At 38.3% G+C, this 8711-nt stretch overlaps 1 protein-coding gene across 4 annotated transcripts in view; it reads left to right on the top strand.

Annotated features, from left to right (window-relative positions):
• The first annotated feature begins 7566 nt into the window (after positions 1-7566).
• Positions 7567-8711, top strand: part of LOC121634100 (gastrula zinc finger protein XlCGF57.1-like) — a 540387-nt gene continuing 539242 nt past the window's right edge. The window contains exons 1-2 of one of the 4 annotated variants that reach the window (XR_006009178.1): positions 7567-7653; positions 7727-7863. The gene's annotated coding sequence lies outside the window, so the exon portion shown is untranslated. Of the gene's footprint in view, positions 7685-7726; positions 7864-8711 lie in introns of all 4 variants that reach the window. The other 3 variants (XR_006009179.1, XR_006009177.1, XM_041976549.1) reach the window with 3 other exon arrangements.

Genomic DNA, 8711 nt, shown 5'->3' on the forward strand with positions numbered 1-8711 from the left:
TGAAACTGGCTGGACCGGCTGGGATAAAGAGGAGGATTCCTGTGATTCAGATAAGTCTCCTTTGGTTCTGTCCTCTGTCTGGTACCACACCCATGTCCCTCTGGCTGTCCTGGTCGGTAAAGCAAACGCACCATGAAGAGAAAGATGAACTTTTATTTAGAGAATTTATTTTTTTCTAATCTAACGGCCGGATTTTTCTTCGCGGACGCTGAGATTGTTTAACTCCTGGTCGGTCAGTGAGGATTTGGTGAATTTCTGGTCGTGTTTCTCGTGTTTTTGTGAATTTGGTTGTAAAAATGAGTTTTTATTGTCACAGAGTGAAGAAGTTAATCCTCTCGCTTTTTAACCAACTTCATTGTAAATATTGACAGTAGCTTGTTTTTTTCACGGTGTTTCTTTTTACTTATAAAGAAAAGATTCTTGCTTCGAGGTGAAGATGAGAAACGTTCCTTCTCTGTCAGCATTAAATCAGTTTGTTGTTGTTGAAGTTTAACACCTGATGGAACCGTCCTGTTCTGAACGTCTGGCCGGCAGAAATTACAACCAATCAGACCTGAAATGGGAGCTCTGTGTTCAGCTGATGAGGCCTCCATCACCCATGCATTCAGCCCCTCCACCCAGTCACACTGTCCGTGACAGCGACTGTGACACAGAAGATCTGAAGCCAGTTAAACACAAGATGTTCCTCCAGAGACAGAAATGACTGCAGGTACTCGAGGGTTGGTGCAGTTTGTTCTCTGAGCAGAAACGGGGTGAAATGATTTAATAGTTCTGGCTGCATTAAGATGCCATGGCTCCTCAGGCTCCCGATTTCTCTCCTTTCTTTGAAGGACCCCCGCCTCCCGATGACTCCTGCACCATCCAGCTTAAACGTTAAACATCATGCAGGGGCAGCATCTGTCCTAAAGGACCATTTCATTCATTCTAAAACGTCTGATAACATTTTCCTTACTTGGATATTAGTTTTTCTTTTGTAAATATGAGTAATTATCTCATTATGAGGCAAATTATTACATGTTTTTTTGTTTTGTTTTTTTTCTAAAAAGAAAATAAATTTGATCATGTTTTCTGTTTTTTCTTTCATTTACATATTGTCTCTGAGATATCAAACATTTATTTTCATTGTGGGAGACTAATTCCTACGTCATCCTACGTGAACTCCGAACTGAAGTAGCGTCATGTCAATGCTTATTAGGTTTTTATTTTATTTTATTTTTTTAAGTATATGTCCATAATTGTGAACAATGTATGTGAGATCTCTTTTATGAAGCAGCCACTCATAAAAAGGCTGTTATTTAGCTGTAAGTTCACCTCTAAATATCCAAGAAAGATGTAATCTTTGAATCTATAAAATACCTGTTAGCTGCAGATATTAGGGAGTGAGCTATCTGCTGCTTCAGGCCAGCTTCTACACGGCCAACCAGATGAAAACATGGGAAAACTGGTGTGTGGATGAAGCAGTGTCAGAAACAGCAGAAAAATCCTTGTTTCTGCTCCTAGAAGTACAATTTTTGGAGGTTTCATAAGGGTTGTTTCTTTGTGTTTGGTTGTTTCGCTTTCTCATGGTCCAGATTCTTCATAGGAGCTCATTCAGTCTTCATCAGGAAGATTGCTGGGACATTCTGGTGGATGAAACTAAAACTACAGCTTTAATTACTCCATGAGCTTTAATTAATCCCCAGTATCTGGTCAGCTAGCAGAGAGGGACTTGAACCAGTTGAAGTGATTTCCAAACCTTTTAACCAAGTGATTACTGAAAACTCTGACATGATCTGACTCAACTCCTTTTGGTCCAAGCCAATGGTTCACGGGTCACTATTCTCTACTGCTTTTCATTAATCTTTTTGCATCTTTGTTGTCTTTTTGCATCTCTTTGTAGTCTTTTTGCATCTCTTTGTAGTCTTTTTGCATCTCTTTGTTATCTTTTTGCATCTCTTTGTAGTCTTTTTGCATCTTTGTTGTCTTTTTGCATCTCTTTGTTGTCTTTTTGCATCTCTTTGTAGTCTTTTTGCATCTCTTTGTTGTCTTTTTGCATCTCTTTGTTGTCTTTTTGCATCTCTTTGTAGTCTTTTTGCATCTCTTTGTAGTCTTTTTGCATCTCTTTGTTGTCTTTTTGCATCTCTTTGTAGTCTTTTTGCATCTCTTTGTAGTCTTTTTGCATCTCTTTGTTGTCTTTTTGCATCTCTTTGTTGTCTTTTTGCATCTCTTTGTAGTCTTTTTGCATCTCTTTGTAGTCTTTTTGCATCTCTTTGTTGTCTTTTTGCATCTCTTTGTAGTCTTTTTGCATCTCTTTGTTGTCTTTTTGCGTCTCTTTGTTGTCTTTTTGCATCTCTTTGTAGTCTTTTTGCTTCTCTTTGTAATCTTTTTGCATCTCTTTGTTGTCTTTTTGCATCTCTTTGTTGTCTTTTGCATCTCTTTGTTGTCTTTTTGCATCTCTTTGTAGTCTTTTTGCTTCTCTTTGTAGTCTTTTTGCATCTCTTTGTGGTCTTTTTGCATCTCTTTGTAGTCTTTTTGCTTCTCTTTGTAGTCTTTTTGCATCTCTTTGTAGTCTTTTTGCTTCTATTTGTAGTCTTTTTGCATCTCTTTGTTGTCTTTTTTAAGTCTCTTTGTTGTCTTTTTGCGTCTCTTTGTTGTCTTTTTGCATCTCTTTGTAGTCTTTTTGCGTCTCTTTGTAGTCTTTTCGCATCTCTTTGTAGTCTTTTTGCATCTCTTTGTAGTCTTTTTGCATCTCTTTGTAGTCTTTTTGCATCTCTTTGTTTTCTTTTTGCATCTCTTTGTTGTCTTTTTGCATCTCTTTGTAGTCTTTTTGCATCTCTTTGTTGTCTTTTTGCATCTCTTTGTTATCTTTTTGCATCTCTTTGTTGTCTTTTTGCATCTTTGTTGTCTTTTTGCGTCTCTTTGTTGTCTTTTTGCATCTCTTTGTAGTCTTTTTGCATCTCTTTGTTGTCTTTTTTGCATCTCTTTGTAGTCTTTTTGCTTCTCTTTGTAGTCTTTTTGCATCTCTTTGTTGTCTTTTTTAAGTCTCTTGTCTTTTTGCGTCTCTTTGTTGTCTTTTTGCATCTCTTTGTAGTCTTTTTGCGTCTCTTTGTAGTCTTTTCGCATCTCTTTGTAGTCTTTTTGCATCTCTTTGTAGTCTTTTTGCATCTCTTTGTTTTCTTTTTGCATCTCTTTGTTGTCTTTTTGCATCTCTTTGTAGTCTTTTTGCATCTCTTTGTAGTCTTTTTGCATCTCTTTGTTATCTTTTTGCATCTCTTTGTAGTCTTTTTGCATCTTTGTTGTCTTTTTGCGTCTCTTTGTTGTCTTTTTGCATCTCTTTGTAGTCTTTTTGCATCTCTTTGTTGTCTTTTTTGCATCTCTTTGTTGTCTTTTTGCGTCTCTTTGTAGTCTTTTTGCATCTCTTTGTTGTCTTTTTGCGTCTCTTTGTTGTCTTTTTGCATCTCTTTGTTGTCCTTTTGCATCTCTTTGTTGTCTTTTTGCATCTCTTTGTTGTCTTTTCGCATCTCTTTGTAGTCTTTTCGCATCTCTTTGTAGTCTTTTCGCATCTCTTTGTAGTCTTTTCGCATCTCTTTGTTGTCTTTTTGCATCTCTTTGTTGTCTTTTTGCATCTCTTTGTTGTCTTTTTGCATCTCTTTGTAGTCTTTTTGCATCTCTTTGTAGTCTTTTTGCATCTCTTTGTAGTCTTTTTGCATCTCTTTGTAGTCTTTTTGCATCTCTTTGTTGTCTTTTTGCATCTCTTTGTTGTCTTTTTGCATCTCTTTGTTGTCTTTTTGCTTCTCTTTGTTGTCTTTCTGCATCTCTTTGTTGTCTTTTTGCTTCTCTTTGTTGTCTTTTTGCATCTCTTTGTTGTCTTTTTGCATCTCTTTGTAGTCTTTTTGCTTCTTTTTGTATCTTTACAGAAGAGACGGTATCTGCTGTATCTTTATGGAGGCGGTGAGGCTCAGTGGGTAGAGTGGCCGTCTTGTAGCCTGAGGGTTGTGGGTTTGATTCTCCGCCTGTCGAGCTCTTGTCGAAGTGTCCCTTAGGAAGACACCAAACCCCAAATTGCTCCTGATGGTTGAGCACCTTCCATGGCAGCTTCCGCCACCAGTGTGTGAATGTGTGTGTGTGTGTGTGTGTGTGAACAGGTGTATGTGGTGTATAATGTAAAGCGCCTTTGGTATCATCCCAGGTACAGTAAAGCGCTATATAAATACGGACCATTTACCATATCTTTAGGCCCTCAGACCCTTTGGCTCATTTTTTAATTCATCCACAGAAAGTGCATCAAACATGCTGGTTTTTAATGGCAGGCAGTAACAGAGGAGAGCGAATCCTGAAGGTGTGACTGGATTAACCACTGGTCAGCAGGTAGACCGTCATCATCTCTTCTTTGTCTCCTTGTCAGAGTAATTTCACACAACTGCTGCTGATCCTATAGAGAAGATAAATCAGGTTGGCTCAGTTTAATCACCCACACATGAAAGTATCCTGCAGTGTGGAGGCAGGTGTTGCATGTTTCCTGCAGATATGGTGTGTGTGTTGCTTCACATCTTCCACCTGCAGTTTCTAACAACATATTTACAGTCAGGGTTTAAAACCTGTGAACGTTCGGTTTAAAGGAGCTGCAGAAGTTTAAGCGAAGCTGCGTGGACGTCAGACAGATGTGAGGAGCTGAGCTGCAGATTACAGCTTTAGTTCCTTCAGCAGCAGATTCATCCACATTGAAAACTGTAAAACTTTCAGACTGAGCTGAATGATGACTCCAGCCGTAATCTGAGGCTGAAATACAAGCATCTCAAATCTGAGCTAGAAAATTGCTGTTGTTGAATAACGACATGTGTGAATGTAGTAATGCTGAATTATGCTGAATGACTGAAATTAAATGCACAAAGGCTGAAGATGGTGGGTAAAAAGCAGAATTTGTAACAGTGAAAATATGCAGAACAACTATAGTTATGTAAATAACAGTGACAGATCTGCAGTTGAAAGGATGGCATTCAGCAGATCTAATTTAGAAAGATTCCCCTCTGGGATCTGAACCCGTGATCAACATGCTATTTAACCACCAGAATATTCAGCACAGTGCAGACGTGGGCAGAAGCAGATAAATGTTTGTCACTGAGAAGGTGATGCGTTCCAGTATTTTCACATTGGAAGTGGAAACAAGTTAGTCTGATGTTTAAATGTTGAGTTTTTATTTTTAGAGTACAAGATGCATCTTTGACGTAATTTCATTGTGCAGCAAGGAAACTTGTCCAAATTCATCCCATTAGGACAGTAATCATGCAAAAGCTTCAAGAATGAAAGTAATCATGAGTAAAGTAGTCCTAGGAAGGAGTAAAGTAATCCTTGGAATTAGAAAAGTCATCCTAGGAATGAGTAAAGTAATATCTGAGGAGGAACTGTGCTACAGTAGAAGGTAAAATTGAACCTGAGCAGGTTTCCAGGTGTTTAATGGAGGTGTTATGCAGGTAAAAATCTCCGGAAGCCATCGACTGATGATGATGATGATGATGATGATGATGATGATGATGGACGCTTCTATCAATGGTCAGAGTCAGGAGGATCAGGGATAGCCCCACATTCACCTTAGAACCAGCATGAGGATCCAGAAAGAAGTGAAGCCCAGATCGTCTATGGTAGGACGAGGGAATCCTTCTCTATAAAACCTCCTTCATCTCCATGGAAACCAGCTCTGTTTTAACTCTAAATAAAAGACTTTAACCTCTAACATGATGAAGAGGACTTCTCATTAATTCATCTCTTATCTTCTGTCACCAACAACCAAATCCTTCTGCCTGGAATCAAAGCTGTTTCTTTCGTGTCTTCATCCTCTCCTCCTCATCCTCTCTGTTGGACTTTTATCTTAAATGTTAAGTTCTTTGTACTTGACTCGGGGTGATGAAGCTTTTTATCTTGTTTTCTTCTTTCTAATATTCATGAAGCTTCCCGGGTCGACGTATCTGCTCATTTAGAGGCGAGAAACATTGTTCCTCCTCTGAAATCCTCCTGAGTCTTTTTATCCCAGCAGGTCTGCAGGAAGAATCCTCTAAGGTCGTATTTAATGGCTCAATAACAAATAAGTTAAACATCAGTTACACTCCCTCCACAAGTATTGGACCAGAGAGGCCAGTTTCCTAATTTTTGCTGTGGAGTACACATATTTGGGTTTACGGAGGAGAGTGTAAGTGATGGTCCAGCTTATTTGTTATTGAGCCATTAAATATAACCGTGTAATAAATACTGACCCTTCTGTCTGTTGGGGCAAAAAAAAAAGTTCAACATTCAGTTTTGTGCAATAAAAAGCATCTGGGCCTGTTTTTAAAGCCAAGATTCTTCATTTTATGCCACATTTTTAGTGTATTTTCAAGTAAAATTAAATGGTAAATAGTGCTTTACTGTACCTGGAACTTTACATCATACATCACATTCACACAGATGGTGGAAGCTGCTATGCAGGCGCTCAACCACGACCCATAAGGAGCAACTTGGAGTTTGGTGTCTTGCTCAGGGACACTTCAATATTAAACTGAACAGGCCGAGGATCGAACCAGCAACCCTCAGGCTACAAGACGGCCAATCTACCCACTGAGCCACGCCGCCCCACCAAAAAAAAAAATGTCCATCTTGTGCTAAAGTCAATTAAAACCTTTTGATTTCATGATTTTATTTAACAAATTGTCAGAATTTACATTTCTGAACATTTTCTTTTTAAAAAGTTCTGAAATTTTAATGTGCTACATTTAAATAATTTGAAGTAGAAACACGACTTTCTACACAGAACTGAATATTTAACAGCCTGTTTTACTGTTAGAGCAATTTGTAGTGACAATAATGAATTTCATTTAAAAACAATATGAGGAGAAAACCTTCCTGTCATCTCCACCACTAGCTAAATGACTCAATATCCCTTTACTTTTTACATTTTTTATCATTCCACTAATACTATATTATCTAAATTGTTGTTGTTATTGTTATTATTATCATTATTATTATTATTTACATTTTGTTTTTGGTTCCTTTTTAATGTGAACCATTTCTCTTCTCTCTTTCTTCTTGGACTACAGATGTAAAATGTCGAACTTTGTCTCCATCTAGTGGCTGTGACTTTGAACTGCATCTGATCTGAATAATGCTTATTTCATGTTATTGATTCATTATGTGAATATTTCTTATACAGTGAAGAAACTTTACAGGAAGCATCGTTTTAAGAGGGCGGGGGTTTTTGCCAAAACATTTATGAAAATAATATTTCGTGATTAAATTAAATTATTCGTTAAAAATTCTCTCTCTTTTCTTATCCTTTGTCAATATACCTAGCTGTACATCTTTGAATAATAATATATCTATATTTTAAGACTCCGCCGGAATCCTGTCAAAAGGAAGTTACTGGTGCCTGCCAAGTCACGTGATCACCTGAACCGAGGTCTTCTTTTGCCATTGTGGGTTTTTTATTTTATACTTTTATTGAATAAAAAAAAATCAATAGGCTATATTCAGTTTGTATTGTCTGTTAAATAAAAATATATTTTTAAAACGCACGATGGAGGCCGCTGTTAGTGTGGTCACGTGACTTCGGTAGGCTGACGCAACTTCCTGTTGAGGTCGCTGCAGAGTGGTGCAGACGGATTCAAGCATAACATCACTAGATTAAACTTATTGTAGAGATTGAAGGTGTGGAGGATCCCCTTCGCTTTTTTACAAGGTAACATCTGCAACATAATTTAATTAAAACTTTAAACTCCAGCTGGAGACTCCGACGTGTCTTGAATACTGAAGGTTGTTGGTTTCTGTCCTCTGCGGAGGCCAGCTCGCTGGAGAAACGGCGGAGCGGAGGAAGGATCTGACAAAGAGTCGTTATTGAGGGAAACCTCGTCGGGAAAGGTGAGAACTGACCTTGGTGTGACGTGTTTGTTTTTATCGGTAAGTGGTAAATTTCACAGGGATTGTGTGGTTGTGATGTTTGGTGCTAAGTGGGGGGCTGGATGTTCACCACGATGAGAAAAGAGAACCGATGGTGCAACAGACCGAGAGAACACACACAACTTGACTGCAACGTTTAACGCCATTAATGAAAGTGCTCCTGCAGAAATCTGCACACAGACATTTGTACATAGACGCCGCATCCTTTGCTGTTGCTGAAAAAAATAAACACAAAAAATGAGCTGAAAACAGCAAAAGTTGCTGTTAGCATGCTCTACTTTGAAGCTGAAGAGGAAGCAGCGAGGATGAGGAGGGAGATGCAGAGAGGGAGCAGCAGAAGGCTTCTCCTGATGGCTTCAGCTTTGGTAAGTTTTTTCTCCAGCGGCTCCTTTTCCAGTTTTTAACAATGATACAAACAGTAGAAATTTACTTTAGCATGACTTGACCTGCAGAACAAAAGTAAAGAGTGAAAAGTTAAATGAAGTGTTTCCAGCTTCAATAACGTCTGATAACTGCTTTAAGTGTATTTCAGAAACAAGCTGATAAAACCGTCCGTTTTAATCTGACATTTATGTTCCTGTCTGTGGGTTTCTCCTCATGGTCAAACAGGACTGTTTCCATAAGTTTACACCACCCTTTCCTGCTCTGCAGTTAAGCTCATAACTCGCTGTACATGACTGAAAACTACATCTCAGGATTATCAGTCCAGCTTTAGAAAAACACTTCAGAACAGTCAGCTTGATGAAGAACAATGTTTAAATAAAGTTATTTAATACACAATCTAGAAGAAAGATATTCTGGGTGAGTTA

The sequence above is a fragment of the Melanotaenia boesemani genome, chromosome 22 (assembly GCF_017639745.1).
Source record: "Melanotaenia boesemani isolate fMelBoe1 chromosome 22, fMelBoe1.pri, whole genome shotgun sequence".
Lineage (NCBI taxonomy): Eukaryota > Metazoa > Chordata > Actinopteri > Atheriniformes > Melanotaeniidae > Melanotaenia > Melanotaenia boesemani.